This window comes from Heterodontus francisci, chromosome 4 (assembly GCF_036365525.1).
Source record: "Heterodontus francisci isolate sHetFra1 chromosome 4, sHetFra1.hap1, whole genome shotgun sequence".
Taxonomy (NCBI): Eukaryota; Metazoa; Chordata; class Chondrichthyes; order Heterodontiformes; family Heterodontidae; genus Heterodontus; species Heterodontus francisci.
This window is the reverse complement of record NC_090374.1, coordinates 90,983,228-91,000,189: the sequence shown is the minus strand read 5'-3', so window position 1 is coordinate 91,000,189 and position 16,962 is coordinate 90,983,228.

Below are 16,962 nucleotides of genomic sequence, written 5' to 3'. Positions count from 1 at the left end.
ATCATCCTACCCTTCCTTCATCGGGCAACATTACCGATTCCTGCAGAAAACAAGGAGGGGAAAAAAAGCCACATAAACATTTCAAATGCATCTGATATATTGCATGAAAATGGTTCAGTTCCCTTTTGGTGAAAAACAGTCTCACTTAAAAATTGAGCAAGGAACCAAACTTTTATGAATGGGTGCGTAGATGAAGTTTGTTTGAGTTGCATAAATGCCGTTTGTAAGCCATTTCGAAGAATCAAAAAGTAAGACAATGACTACATTATTGCCTAAAACACACACAGATCCAAGTCAAACATTATCAGTGAACTGTTTTCACTCCGCTTAAGTGATAATTAATGTAGAGTTTGCTGTCTGACTGGAAGTGACTTTTGCTCATGGGCTTTTGCATGTAGGATCTATTGATTGATAAAATGGAGGATAAAATGTGTTACATACAGCGAACCAAATAAAATTCCTATTGGGCGTATGATATTTTGATCTTTCATATCTCCAAACGGGTTTTGAATTTCCCATAGGATTAAAATAAGACGCACTGCGCTTTATAACCCGCTCTGTAGATTAGTTGCTGATTCCTATCTAATATAACCGTGTCTTGTTTCCACTTTGTTCAAAATACTACCGTTCTCGGTTTAAAACTACTGAGCAAATGCTGACAGGACAGATTTAGTTTTATTCAGTGTGCGATACAACACATAGCAATTGATCTACAACAAGGCTTGAGAAAAGAATCAGCAAAACCCTGAGACCAGATAGGTTTCATTAAGTAATTGAATTCCCCACCTGTATCCGATTTCCTGTAATACTATTCAGTGTCTCCAGTGAGGATCTAGCTGTTAGTCGCTTTTAAGTTTTTGCAGAGTGACAATGAATAATTAATTTCAGCAGGAACCCCTCTATATTATGGCGGAACCGAAGAGCCAAAGTCTTCACAGGTAAATTTTATTATACCAATTTGAAGTCGACTAAACATACTCTGGTTGGTTAATTATTTGAGTGAAGCAACCTTATAGTATGTAATTTATTTATAAATACCCACAATTGTTCAATATAAACCAACCTTTTAAAAGGAGCTACGTAATTAATTGAACTATTGCGCTGATTTAATGCAATTTGTTGGTGAACTGTCATAATCCTTATATCATGATGGAGTTCAACTGGTGTTGCCACTTTCAAACTGTCTGTGTTTTACTTCACCCGCAAGACTATTTTCTTTATTTTAGTTGGTTTTCAGATGTTTCATTTACTTTTCTTATTATATTAGCTTATTTCTATATTTTGAAAAGTCTTACAATTAAAATCTATGTTTACAAGTCGCAAAAGGTGAAAAACACTTGTATATGTGAACATCTGTTCTAAAATGTTATGAATCGATTTCGGTAAACAGATACAAAAGATCAGTACATGCTCCTGTTCATGTTCCTTATTTAACTGCCATTATATGAATATGTTAACGGTATCAAATATCTAAATTGTGATTGGTAGCTTCTCATGGTAACATTGTACTTCTGACCAGCGTGTGTTTGTTGTGACAAATGACTACTTTCAGCACTAGATGGCATCAGACTCCACAATAACCTTCAATGGGCTGGGCAACTGGCAAGTTTCAGGTTTTTAAACCTAAAATAGGGACTATTCTAATTACTGGTGATGGAAAAATTTTACACCGCAACATTGCGAAAAATGATTTATTTTCAACATCTCTGAATGAAACTGGAGGCTTGTTTCAAGAAATGTGGGCGCAAATATTTAGTAATTCAGTGAGAAATTTAATTAAGTCACGGATTTTGTTTCATATGTAGTTTTTACTCAGTGACTCATTTGAGAGAAATCTCCGTTGAGCCACCGTATTTTTATGGGAAAGTGGGACAAACACAGGAGGGTGAGGGAATGCAGCAAATCATAACGAGTTTTGGGTTGGAGACTATTATAAATAGTTTCACCTCGACCATGGGAACAATGAATGGGGCTCCAACCTTCAGTTGGAGATACAAATCAATGAAGGGTCCTGTGTCGTGTTACTTGCAGGGTCACTCTTTAACAGTGACAAATCACAATCATTTGTTAGGGAGTTTTTTTTAAAGAAAACCCCAAACAAACGCCCACGTAACTACAATCTTATTTTTTGTCATTACTTCTCCAACGTCCGATTTTTGATAAATGAGTGATGATAAGTGCAGGTTAAAAACACACAGCTCCAATCCATCTCTTACTGCCGTGTGATTCAGGATTACGCCTTAAGGTCCAGCAAGAAAGTTACTTTAGAGGCTGCAATAATCAAAATCTAGAGAAAATTCAGATCAGCATGAGAGTGAGAAGAAATCCTGAGCTTATGAATTGTTATGTATAACACAAAAACTCTTAGATAATATGGAAAAACGATGGTATCCCTTATACCAGCTATTAAAATCAATTCTAATATAATTTATGACTTAATCATGTGGTAGAATACCAGAAATGTGGAGTTGGAGGATGGGTGGCATAAGGCCCCTCCTGTTGCCAGCAGTTTCACTATCACTTCTAGCCCAATGACATGTTACATAAGCAGCAGGCATATGTCTGTTCCTGTCCTCCATGAATTCCTGCTGGTAAAATAAAATTGGAAATACTGAACTGAACATGGAAAAAGGGAAATCATTGTATTTCTATATATTACACAGAACAGCATTAAAATACATCCATAAGCAGAGCTTCATTGTGGCAGTTCATGATGTCATCATAACCAAGTCTTGTAACATATTCCAGGTTCTTTCCTGTCCAATTTAGGGTGTGTTTACACTACAATTGTACCTGTGCACTGATTCTACAGTTGTAGTGTAAATGCAGCCCTTAAAAGTCTTGCATACGGTGCATGACCGTAGGTGGGGCATGGGAAATGTTAGTAGGGCGTAAAGCATGCTGGTTGACTCAAATGCCACATTTACTTAAAATAAACTATTGGTGATTAAAAAGAATATTCCATTCTTGGAAAACAGATGATCAGGACATTTGAGTCATTCATCACAAATAAATGAATCACAAAACACTACTGGCTGAATTTTTGTTTTGGAATTGAGACCATTTCTGGGTCGCAACCCTGGTCCACACCAGCAGGTGACTGCTGAGGCAATTTTCAAGAAGATGGCCAATTAGTGGCCTGATGGCATGCTCGCTGTCTAATCAAGGATGGAGAGCCAATAGGATGCCCTCCAGCTGAAAGATCGGCAGCCCCATCGTCAGATGTGGGCACTGCCGATGTAGGTAGGAGAAAGAGAGGGACTCTCTGACAAATCTTCAAAATAGTAAAATAAAAAGTGGCCACAGCTGTCAGGCCTGCAGCTACAGCCCTATGGTTATCGCGAATGCTGGGATGGGGTTAACTTTAATGATGGAGCACTGACCCTCTGGTCAGCCATTGGGAGGCCACCTTCATTAATCAGCCAGGTTTTGGCCTCACTATGGCGACTGGAAAATTCCAAGTTGGAAATGTAGAAGAAGAGTGGCCTTAATAGGCCCTTTAATTAGTTTAAATGGCTACCCGCCGCTTGTGGGTAGGGTAGAGATTACCCACCTGAGGCAGCCTCTTGCAAAATGGCCCGGAGGTGGAAACATGCAGGTAAACCAGCACACTGGCCATGAGTGGGAAATCGGTAGCCTACTAGCTTCAGGTCTGCCCTCCACAGCTGGAAGAAAATTTGGCCCTATATGTCTATTTAAAAAATTCATTCAGAAACACAGTTAGTGAACAGAGAGTCACCAATCAACCAAATGTTTGATTCTTCCTCCACCCCACCTCATGCTTAACAAACCATTCACCCCACTATATTATATTCACACCCCAAACAGCTAAACATCACATAAATTATTTCATCTCTGTCTTTATCAAAAAAAATTACTAAATTTACCTACAACCTTAACTTTTCCAAGTTACTTCAATAACATTTCTTTTCACAAGCCTTCCCTCTCTCAGGCGGCCTTGGGCCTGTCTCCTGCTCTGTTTATGGAGCTAGGATCTTTCCAATAGGCCTTTGGCTCCCAATATGTTTCTGGCTTTTGCAGATGAGATCTGGATGATTGGATCTTGTGGGGATTTATAACTCATACGACAAGAGATTAAATTCATTGTTCTTTATATTCAGTGTAATTGAATTCAATTGTTGTGAAGTTGAATATTTTATAGATCTTTGGAATTTGGACCAGCTTGCCTGGTAAACAATCATGAAAACTGCACTTACGTAATTTGAATAGAGGCTACATATTTAACTGGGGTCCATAGTGTTCAAATATGATTGTGTAGATACAGCAGCTCAAACCCTCATTTGGAACTGGTGAGTAAAACCATCTGGCATCTCACGATGTAGGCATGCCCATAGTTGTAAATGGAAAAGTTTGACTACAAAGAGGAAAGCTAATAAATATTTAGGTTTCTCACAGCACAACAAAATTGTTAAGATTCATTGGAGGTCAAGTTCAATTTTGGTGGAGGCACAAAACAGTGTATTATTGATGGACAATCCAATATTGCCCATCTTGCAACATTCCTGAAAGTTAAAATTATCCCCATTAAATTGAAGGGCATGTATCGTGAAAGAGAAAGTAAGACTATCAATGATTTATGTATGCTGATATTGTCCACCTAATATTAGGAAGCTTTTCTTCATACAAAGAGTGACCACAAAAGCAAAATACTGCAGATGCTGGAAATCTGAAATAAAAATAGAAAATGCTGGAAATACTCAGCAGGCCAGGCTGCATCTTTTAGATTTAGAGATACAGCACTGAAACAGGCCCTTCGGCCCACCGAGTCTGTGCCAACCATTAACCACCCATTTATACTAATCCTACACAAATCCCATATTCCTACCACATCCTCACCTGTCCCTATTAGATTAGATTAGAGATACAGCACTGAAACAGGCCCTTCGGCCCACCGAGTCTGTGCCGACCATCAACCACCCATTTATACTAATCCCACACTACCATATTCCTACCAAACATCCTCACTTGTCCCTATATTCCCCTACCACCTACCTATACTAGGGGAAATTTATAATGGCCAATTAACCTATCAACCTGCAAGTCTTTTGGCTGTGGGAGGAAACCGGAGCACCCGGAGGAAACCCACGCAGACACAGGGAGAACTTGCAAACTCCACACAGGCAGTACCCGGAATTGAACCCAGGTCGCTGGAGCTGTGAGGCTGCGGTGCTAACCACTGCACCACTGTGCAGAAACAGAGTTACTGTTACAGGTCAAGATTGATGGAGGTTATCAATCTGAAAAGTTAGCTCTGTTTCTCTTTCCACAGATACTGTCAGACCTTCTGAGTATTTCCAGAATTTTCTGTTTTGATCACAAACCTAAGTGGACTTTCTGCTATGCAGTGGGGGCAAAAACTCTGGACCCATTCAGGAGGAAGCCAAATCCTCTGACTTAGGGGCTGCAAATTGTAAATGTTAATAGAACGTTGCGCTAGATGGGCCAAATTACCTCAGTTGCCATGCTTACCTTAATGATCTTTATGAATGTCAAATGATGAAATGATTTACTTCATTTTCACAGAAACCTGTTTATAATTAGTTCCTCTTGTCAAATACAAATTCCTACTGTCAGTGAAGTTACATGCCCAATTCACAGTTTGTAGATTCCCTGCTGTCCGTTAATGGATGAATATAAATTTTTTTCACATTTTTTAATATATGTAATTATCCATTCGAACATTATTGTACATAACATACACTCCAAAATGCCAGAAATGTGAACCTTATTCAAATAAGAAGCTCCAAAATGATCCTTAAAGATAATATAAAGATTCCTTCCTATCTTGTACTAACATTGACAAACTCTTGTAACATTTTAGCTTTCTTACTGAAATAATCCACTAATATTTAGATGCAAAATATGATAGTTAGATGACAAACAGTGTTTTTTTCCTGCACCATTTCTTTTCATGGTCATTTAATTTGTGATTTTTACTTTCTATTAAAAACCAATTGTGCTTTAATAGCCTATCTCTGTAGAAGTGAGAAGTGTAATTTTCTCCAAATTCATTCAATAAATTAATTCTAATGGAAGTGTTACAGATAAATGAGGAAGAGGAATAGAGAGATAAGGAGACATACATGCAAACAAAAGAGAGATAATACACATGGGAGGCATGTAGAGTGGAAAGAAATACAGAAGAGAGGAGACAGAATGAAGGGGAGAAAAAGACAACAATGAGAAAGTGTGAAAAAGGCATACAGAGTAAGAATGAGATACAGAAATAATTAAGTGTGGGACATAAGCAGAACTACAACTACAAGAGAGATGAATGGTTTCTATGATGAGTGGCTGATCCACAAAATCAGTTTTTTCTCAGGCAGTGCATTAAAAATCTATCCCATAGTTTTTGGTATTTGCCAACAAAGAACGGAACAGGGGATCTGCCCCTTTCTTTTCTCCTTACCACTCCCTTTTGCCTTGCACCATCATCCCTTTTGTCAACTAATCTCTCATGCCTTCCACCCTATCATAGACCTTCCCTTTTGCTCTTTCTCACTCCTCCCTTTTTGTTACCTCTGTATTTGTTTAAAACCTATTTCATCTCTAACGTTTGCCATCCTGATGAAAGGTCATTGATTTGGAATGTTAACTCTTCTCTCTCCACAGATGCTGCCTGACCTGCGGAGTATCTTCAGCATTTTCTGTTCATACTTCAGATTTCCAGCATCCAGCCTTAATTACTGCCAAACAACCTCTCTGGCACTGAAAATTTACTTTTACAAATTCCTTCAAATTTTAATTATTTCTGGAGATTTTTGAACATTATTTAGTTTTTACTCGTTGCTTTCTGTCTCTTTTATTGTGTCTTAATCATTCTTTCTTTCCCTTCCCTTATTTTGATTTCTCTACATTATTTTACATTTTAACTTACACTTCCCGGCTTAGATTCTGCTCGTCTCAGCAATGATTCTTCAATCTGATCAGTTGAAGAAACACACTGTTGCTTGCCCAGTTCACACAGGTCCCAGATCCCTTGTAGAGGGTGTTGTGCTGAAATGGCTTTCTAATTACCATACACTGTTGCACAAAAGCCCCCTAAAAGTCTGTGGGCAGTTGTGAATGTGATGAATGGCGATTGCCATTCCATTGCAGCTGACCACAAAATGTGAGTCATTATAGCACAGTGCAGACACAAATATCCAAATTCAAGTTTTTCTGGATAGTAGCAAGATGTAATATTAACATGCATAATTTCAGTAGCTTGTTTCCATCCATTGCTACATTACAGTGTAAATTGGAGTTGACAATATTTGGCAATAAAAACATCAAACAAGTATTAATGGGAGGAAAGAGTTTTTAAAAAAAGTACTTCGTAATGGTAAATGAAGCACAAACAATGTTTAGCAGATGGCTTTACAGCTATAAATGTGCAGGGCTACGGTATCGAGTCAGGGAGTGGGAGTGACTGTCTGCCGAGAGCCGGCATGAACTTGATGGGCCGAATGGTACCCCCGTGCCAGAAATGACTCTGACTCGATAACTGAACCATCACTTTAGGATAATGCATACCTGTCTTTCTATTTTCTTTCTTTCACGGTCTGTTATATATTAAATAGAAATATTGTGATTTATTACCTTTTTCACATAGAGTTTCCTGTTCTTTTTTATTTTCTGCTGGCAGGATTTTCATGGACACAACGATGGACATCCTATTAATGTCAGTGTTTTTGTAAGAGTTTTTTCCCCAGGACAATTTGATGCATGATATCACGAGCTCCAGATGACTGACATTAATTGAGATTATGAACTTTAACTTCCTGGGAGGGGGAAAAATCAAACTTCAGCAATAAGGAAGATAGAAAGAACTCTGAAACCATGGAGAAAACTTAGAGTATAAAAGTACTACCTTACGTCAACTATTCTATACATTTCTATTAATATCTGAAAATAGTAAAAAGCCCAAATGTCATACATGGTACAGTGATAAGACAATCGCATTGGATTCACAGAGTTATGAGAAAGGTTTCCCTACTTAATAGGGAAAAATCATCAGATGGTGAGCGGTAAATGATTTTTCAGTTTCCATGTGTAAACTAATTGCTGAGTTTTACTGGCCCCGGGTGACGGGATTGGAGCTGGAGGGGCTGGTAAAATGGTGTGGGAACGTGTTGAAATGGAACCCTGAACTGTTCCTGCCGCCGGCCAAAGTTTCCAGAGATGGTTGGGCAGCGGGGTCGAGCGTGCAGGTAATGGTGGCGGGCAGGCAATTGAACCTGTCGAAAAGCCAATTGAATGCTATTTTGAGGAGGTTTTTAATTTTTACTGGAGGTGCACAGGATCCACAGAGTTTCGGCGGCTCTCCAGCTGTAAGGAGGCAGGAGCTCAGCAGCAGATGAGTAGTGGCTAGAGGTGGAAACCATTGAGAGCAGCTGCATTTGAACATGGGAAGAGTGCGAGGCATTAAAGGATGGGAGGGAGAAGCTGGAAGTACTGCCAAGTGGGCACGCACATCGAAGGCAGATTCGGGGAATGGCCTCTCTGTTGTGCAACGCATGCCTGCAGTTAGGAGATTGAGAGGCTGAGACCTGAGTGCAGCAACTAGCAATGGGTTTCACGCATTCAGATTTTGACTTTTCCAGTCGAGAGGAGATTGAGAGAGAGACAGACAGATGCAGGCACAGGGAACAGGGCTACAACCCCCAAAGGAGCAGCAGGAGCATGAAGGTGGAAGGCGACGCGGACGAGGTGGGCGGAGATTGCCAGAATTGGAGGCTCATACTCGCAGAAGGTGTTACCTAGCCAAAAGGATTTAGCGGCAAAGACGTTGCTACATGGAGATGTTGAAGCATCAATATCTACAAAGACTGCAGCTATTCAGGCAGGTGATGTCAGAGCTGTGCACAATGCTGGAGGAGGATTTGAGGCCAATGGGATGTGGTGACCACCTTTGCGTTGAAGGTCACCATGGCCCTCAGGATTATTCCAGAGATCCTCTGGAGAAATCTGTGAGATTTTCCAGTCAGCACTCCATCAAGATGGTCACAGATGCCTTGTACCAGAGGGCAGGCCAACACTTTCGCACAGTCAAGCTGAAAGGATAGTTGGTTTCGGGGTCATCGCTGGATTCTCTCAGGCATTGGAGTAATTGACTGCACGCATGTGACCGTCAAGACTCCCATAGGCAGCCAGGCACCTTTATCAACAGGAACAAAGAACAGTACAGCACAGGAACAGGCCATTCGGCCCTCCAAGCCTGCACCGATCTTGATGCCTGTCTAAACAGCAAGGTTGCCACTTGCTGAAAGTACAGCTAGTATACGACCACCACAAACAGATCCTGCAGGTATGTGCAAGGTTCCTAGGAAGCTTCACGACTCTTACATCCTGAGACAGTCCCAGGTGTCTCAGCTTTTCAGGTGGCCTGAACGACTTTATGGATAGCTACTGGGTGACGAGGACTACATTCTGTGCAGTGCCCCAACACAGAGGCAGAGGACACCTACAACTGCTGCCACATGACTGGAAGGGCAACCATTAAGCAGGCCATAGGCCTTCTGAGAATGAAGTTCAGGTGCCTGAATAAATCTGGGGAAGCCCCGTGGTACTCATCATCAAGAGTCTCCTGTATCGTGGTGGTGTGCTGTGCTCTGCACAACCTGGCACTCCAGAGGGGAATAGCCTTGGAGAATAAGGATCTCCTGAGTACGCAGGATCCTGCTTTGAGGAGGAGGATCTGGAGGGGGCTTGAGACCAGACGGCCAATGGCAATGCACTCGAGGACCAATGTCGACGGCCATTGACATGTTTTCCACAGAGATACACGAATCACTCATACAGACACATTTCTCCTGAGCCTACCTTAAATGCTTCATCCTTCTCTTTGAAACATCCTTGTTGGCTTTTCTCTGACTGCCCTTAAATCAGTTGACCTGTTATGACAGGATGCCAAGCTATACACACACCATTGGCCTCATGCAATGCAGACCTTCTCCTTACCTCCTTCTCAAGAGCTCACCAGTTGGTGATGACCCAATGGTGCAGAAATGAGGGCTCAAGATGTTAGTAAAAGCAAAACATCACCTTTTCATTTTACACATTGATCCAAATCTTTAACATTACACAATCACACGGTGACACCCAAGTGCAACTTGATGGTTTTATGCAAATGCTTGTGGGTGCTCCTACATTGTGTTGTCCCAGTGCACGCAGCTGAGGTGGAAGCAACCTGCTTTCCTTTCTACTCTAGTGCATTAGATGACCAAGGCATATGTCCTCTGGTGTTTGAGGCCTTGAGGGCCTCAGTAAATGGGGGGCCATCTGCATCTGTGCAGGAGCTGCCTCTGTCATTGCAACTTCGTGAAGCATTAGTGTCACCATCAAAAGGGCTGAGGAGCCACTGTCGATGCCAGGCGCCCCAGGGACTTCAGGCAGCTGCTCTTCTACCCTTTCAAGACCCGCCTGTCCTTCCCTGTGCACCTGAAGTTCTTGAGCCCCTAGTGAGGGGTCCATGCATCTCAGGCCCTTCTTAGCCATCCTTTCGTCCATAGAACTCCTGGATGAGGCGATGGTGTGCATGTCAGCATGTACCCACTGCATCCACTGTGTGGTTTGTTGCACATGGCTCTCTAAGAGGATCGCCACTCCTTCAATGAAGGAGACCATCCACTCCTAACCCAGAGACATGGCACCACTCATGGTATGGATGGACTCCTCCATCGCTGCAAATTTGTGCAAACAACCTCTGGGAACTCTAACAGATATCCTCACATTTCTCACTGCTGTTCCAACATCTACTGCTTTGATGATAACTCACAAGGCTCGCCATCTGTGTGAAGCTGAGCATCACTGGGTCCTTCCTCAGTCCTCCAATAGGGAATGGCCGAAGCTGTTACTCCCTCCGTTAGCTGCTTGTGTGCTTCTGTGCTGTGCTTACTGATGTGCAAGTATCTACACTGGTGGAGTGTGCGCTAGAATGATGTGATGCTGCCTTCTCAAATGGTGTCTCCTCCTCTAAGGTCTCATGTGGTTCCTCTTCTGCTACTTGACCTGCAGGAGAGACAAGAGTGATTAGTAGGGTGCTACGCTTTCCACCAACTCCTTCTACCTGTCCTTCATCTGGTGCTCCCTCTGTTCATCACTGTCCACAGGTGTGCCATAGGTAGTGCATGTCAAAAAGCTTCAATGGAGACTTCCATGATGTTACTCATTCTCTGTGGGCTCCACACACACCTGACCCTCAGTGACATGCCACCCCTGCTGAAAGCCCTCCTAGCTCCATTGCCTTCTCCTCCATTCACATCAATACAGCAAGTAATGGCAATCCACCTCCAATTTGTCTCTGCTTCCTGGCATTGTGAGCTCGCTTCGCCTGCAAACACTGACATATACAGTATCACTGGTCTCTCATATCCCAGCTGTGCTTGTCATTCTGTGCCAGTTTCAAGGTCCAGCATTATGCCTGGGAGGCTTGCTGCAAGGGGCCATTTAGTATTGGCAATTCAGCCATCAACTCTGAATGATCAGGGACCTCTGCTGTGAGGTTACTGTGGGTTTCGCTGTGAATGCTGGTGCCTGATCACACCCGATGTCTTGGTTTTCAATGTCTTCTCACATTTCATTGGTGCCTTTTGTGACATCCAGGGCTTGTAGCTTGGTGTTACAAGGTCCACTCACCTTGCCAGAGTGCAACAGGTCATTGAATCACTTGGATTGCAACCATGTTCATGCAACCACCCCACGACTGCTAACTTCTTCTGCGATCTCCAGCATGCCTTCTTGGTGAGGCTGGTTGGCCTCTTCTTCCTGTCAATTGGGAAAAGCACCTCTCGCTGTGCCCTTGCTGTCTGGAGAAACACCTCCAGGGAGACATCACTAAATCTAGGAGCCATACTTCCTCTAACTGCAGCCATTCCTTGAAAGCAACCCTTGTTTAGTATCCCTTCCAAGTACCTCTATGTGTGATGCCTTTAAATCGAGTTCTGCCGTCCCTTTAATTATGGTGCCTGCATTTCAGCTTCCAGGATCTCCTTGTTATTGGCTGACTCCCATGCCAACTGGTCATTAATTAATTGGATGCTGCCAGCAAAATTGGGTATCATCCCACCACCCACCCATGCGGCCACGGGACCTGATTTGGAGCCCGATGTTGGGACTTCTTCCCTTCCGGTAAAATTCAGCCCAGTAATTCAATTGTGGTCTTGACACTGATGTAAGTACTGACAGTTTATAATTTGATGAAAGTTGATAATTTGTTTTATATTTAATGGTCAAGTTTTCCCATTATTTATTGTTATAACAATGTGCTCTAGAAGTGCACAATGTATATAATAACATCAAAGTAAACTGATAAATTGATCAATTAGCTTAGTCATTTGGAGAACTGATTCATGATATCAACTCTAACTTAAATAAATTTACACTTCATTGATTTTTAAGTGTGTCAAGAACTATTAGGAAAAAATTTGTATCATTAGAGGGCAGAGAATAATTGGACCAGGGCACATATGCATAATACAGTCACTCATTTTAATGTCCTACATTGTGTCCTTATTTTTACGTAATATTTGATTTGGTATCTTTATATATCTTAATAAAAATCTTGCATCTGTATGCACTTCCTTTCAACCTTTTCCATTACAAGTTCCTATGTTCACATAATAGAAAGTATATGTAAATTTGTCATATTGTAATTGCACCTTTACATAAGTAGTTGCACCACAGCATCTCACTGTTAAGTAAGCGACGCTAATTTGCTTGTGTCATGCTGGATCCCCAGAATGAGACATATTAATTTTGTCATATGAACATTGATTTGAAAACTGTTGAAGTGAAGAAAGGACTAGTTCAAAAGATCACCAGGCCCCTGGCTTGAAAGTCATTTGCATATTAACAGACAGTGCCTGTGGAGACATAGGGGTTACTTCCCTTATCCAATTTACTCCACATTGAGCACCAGGTATTGTATGTAAGAAGAGACATTCCAGGGTCGGCTAACACCAGAGAATCCACAAACAGACGTGGTCAGACCATCTGATCACATGACTAGCCTGCTTGGCAACCTGTTTTTTTCTGAATGAGTTCAAACAGTTTGTACAGAGTGTCTGATTACTCCTGGACTGAAAAGACCTCTCCCGGCTGGCTCACCCAGCCTCTCCTGTCTGCTCTCATCTCTTTTTCATGGAACTCCAAATCCACTGAAGACACATGAACTCCAAAAGAGAAAAGTCCCCTACAGCAAACAAGGTTTAAGAAGAATACTGTGCCCCAACGAAAAGCAAGATCTACCAACAATCAAGGACACTACAGTGAGCTCTAAGATCCATAACAAAAACCCGCTTCAGAGATTGCCTCAAACATTTCCACTTTTTCTTCTGCTCTGTTCTCTCTCTAACTGCATGTGGGTATTGCGTATGCATGCTAGCGTGGGCACTTTGTGTATCCATTGGCGTTAACCGAATTAGAGTTTAAGTTTACTAAATTTCAACTTTTCTTTTTTAAACCTAAGAAAACATGTTTGTGCTGGTTTCTTTGCCTTATAATTGGAAAGTGGTGAACAAGGATTCACCAAGGGGAAGCTAAAAATACGTGTTTAAAATTAAAACCCTGTTATGGTAAGACCAAGTGACGGCTGAGAGGGAACCCTAGACCCCTTTCTCACCTGATCGTAACACTTGAAAGATATCTTTGACTAAATATGAAGAAATAACAGAGCTCCTGTGAAGCTACAGTAGCAGAATGTATCACACAACAATAAAGCAAGAAAACTTTACAACTGTTATGACCTCAGGAGATCATTAACATGAAAAATGTGAGATATGAACATCCAGACCAATTTTAATTATTACACAGCAAGATTTCATGTTTTAAAACTTCTTATAACAAATAAACTGAAAGAAATTCCCATTAACTAAATAGTACTTTGTAAGTAGCTGATACCCCAAATTACAAGGAAAGGTATTTTCTTTACTTATTCAAACACTTGAAAATCTCACACCACAATCTTGTTTGATGGCAAAATCTTTGTGATTAAAAGCCCAAACTTTTCCCAGTTGCAATGGGTTGGATGTTCCAATTTTCAAAATTAATGTCCTCTCTGAGCACTTCTAACCATGGATGTCCACGAATAAAGCGATTCCTGGTGATCCTGCTAGTCTTCGACTTTTTCACAAGCTTCAGCTATCAAAACAGGTTCAAGTCTCTGCAACTTTTTACTGTATCAGGCTTCCAAGAGTAGGTGTCTCCTCTGTCTCTCTCTCTCTCTCTCGAGGCTGCAACCACTGGGCTCCCTTCTTACAGTCTGCCTTGAGGCCGCAACTGTTGGTTTCTTCTCTTAAAGCCTGTCTGCCTTCAGAAAATCTGCTAAATGTATTTGGACTCAAAGGTCAATAACTTATTATCCTGTTCCAATATGCAAAGTCCAGAAGTCTGGTTTCACTGGGCCTTCCATTGTTCCCGGGTGTTAACAGATGCTTGGTGCATTTGCATCTTCAGAATCTCTGACCCCATGTATTACAACCCAAGAGTCTGGGAGGGTGAAACCCATTGTTCTTCAGGTGTTACCCCTGCAAGCTCCATTTTTTTTTTCAAAACAAAGCCTTTGATCTGTGTTCTCTGTTTCCCTAGTAACCAAGACTTCTGTCTTGTCCTTTCTCAGAGTGGATGTGAAGTCATCTGACCTTCCAGACTCTATCTTAGACTTTTAAAAATCACAATTTTTAAAAAACATAATCATGTTACAAAGTCTAGTGTTCATAACAACAATCATGAGGAATTTTTGTTTAAATGTTTAGGATTTTATATAGCTTCAGCCATTAAATAAACCTTCTGAGCTGACAGTGTTGGGTGGGATGAGGTTTTTTGAGCCACTGAGGGGAAATGATAGTTATACTGGGGACAGAAGGGAATGTTTTTAAAGCACTTTGCAGACTTATGAAATTGCAGCTGCCATCAGTCAGGCCAAACACATAGTGAATGTCTGCTGTTCAAGGTGCTGGTCATTGGAGACTCATTAATGGGAAAAAAATCTCTGGCATATTGTTTTACCAATGCTTCAGCAAGAACTATAAATCTAGCGTGGGAGAGACAACAAAGAACACTCGGTGAAAAAGGTTTTCCTCATGTCCCCTCTAATCCTTCTACCAATCACCTTACATCTGTGCCCCCGGTAATTGACCTCTCTGCTAGGCGAAACAGGTCCTTCCTGTCTACTCGATCTAGGCCCCTCATAATTTTGTACATCTCATTTAAGTCACCCCTCAGCCTCCTCTGTTCTAAGGAAAGCAACCCTAGCCGATCCAATCTTTCCTCATTGCTGCAAATTTCACGCCCTGGCAGCATTCTTGTAAATCTCCTCTGTACTCTGTCCAGAACAATTATGTCCTTCCTGTAATGTGGTGACCAGAACTGTATGCAGTACTTCAGCTGTGGCCTAAGCAGGGTTTTATACAGTTCCAGCATCACATTCCTGCTTTTGTATTCTATACCTCGGCCAATAAAGGAAAGCATTCCATATGTCTTCTTCACCACTCTATCTACCTGCCACCATCAGGGACCTGTGGACATGCACTCCAAGGTCCCTCACTTCTTCTATCCCTCTCAATATCCTCCCATTTATTGTGTATTCCCTTGCTTTGTTTGCCCTCCCCAAATGCATTACCTCACACTTTTCTGGATTGACTGCCCGGTCTGCCATACGGGACCTTGTCAAATGCCTTACTAAAATCCATGTAGACCACATCCACTGCACTATCCTCATCAATCCTCCTGGTTACTTCCTCAAGAAGTTTACTTTTTAAACAATGGAACAACATTCACAGACCTCCAATCCTCTGACACTTTGCCTGAATCCAGTGAGGATTTAAAGGTGATCCTCAGTGCAGCCGTTATTTCCTCCCTGGCTTCCTTTAACAACCTGGCAAGTAATCCATCCGGTCCTGGCGATTTATCCACTTTCAAGGATGTCAGACCCTCTAGTACTTCCTCTCTCATTATTCTTATCATATCTAATATTTTACACTCCTCCTCTTTTACTGCAATGTCTGCGTCATCCCTCTCCTTTGTGAAAACAGAGATATAAAAAACTCATTAAGAACCCTGCCCACATCTTCTGCATCCACACAGAACTTCCCTTGTACATCTCTGATGGTCCCTACCCTTTCCTTAGTTATCCTCTTGCTCTTAATGTACTGATAAAACATCTTTGGGCTTTCCTTGATTTTACCTGCAATAATTTTTCATGTCCTCTCTTTGCTTTTCTAATTTCCTTTTTACTTCACCCCTGCACTTTCTATACTCCTCTAGGCTTTCTAAAGTATTAAGGTTTTTGTGACAGTCATAAGCTTTCTTTTTCTGCTTTATCTTAATCTGTATGATTCTAAATAACCAGATTACGGAGTACCACCCTTTTTCTTTTGGGGACATGTCTGCACTGTGCCTGTAGAATCTCGCTTTTCAATGTCTCCCATTGGTTTGCCATTGATTTTCCTTCAAGTAGCTGTATCCAGTCCACTTTTGCCAGATGATCTCTCAGCTTGCAAAATTTGCCTTCCCCCAATTGAGAACTTTTACTCCTGTCGTATCTTTGTCCTTTTCCATGATTATACTAAAACTAACTGTATTATGGTCACTATCTCCAAAATGGCCACCCATTGCTACTTCATCTACTTGCTCAGTTTCATTTCCTAAGACTAAATCTAGAATTGCACCCCCTCTTGTTGGGCTTGTTACGTGCTGGCTAAAACAGTTCTCTTGAATGCCGTTCAAGAATTTTGTGCCCTCTGTGCTCTTCACACTGTTTGTATCCTAGTTGATATTAGGATAGTTGAAATCCTCAACTATTATTGCCCTATTGTTTCTGCACTCAGAAATTTGCCACATATTTGTTCTTCTATCTCCCTCTCATTATTTGGGGGTCTATAGTACACACCTAGGAGTGTGGCTGCCTCTTTTTTTTTTATTTCTGAGCTCAACCCATATGGCTTCATTTGATTATTCATT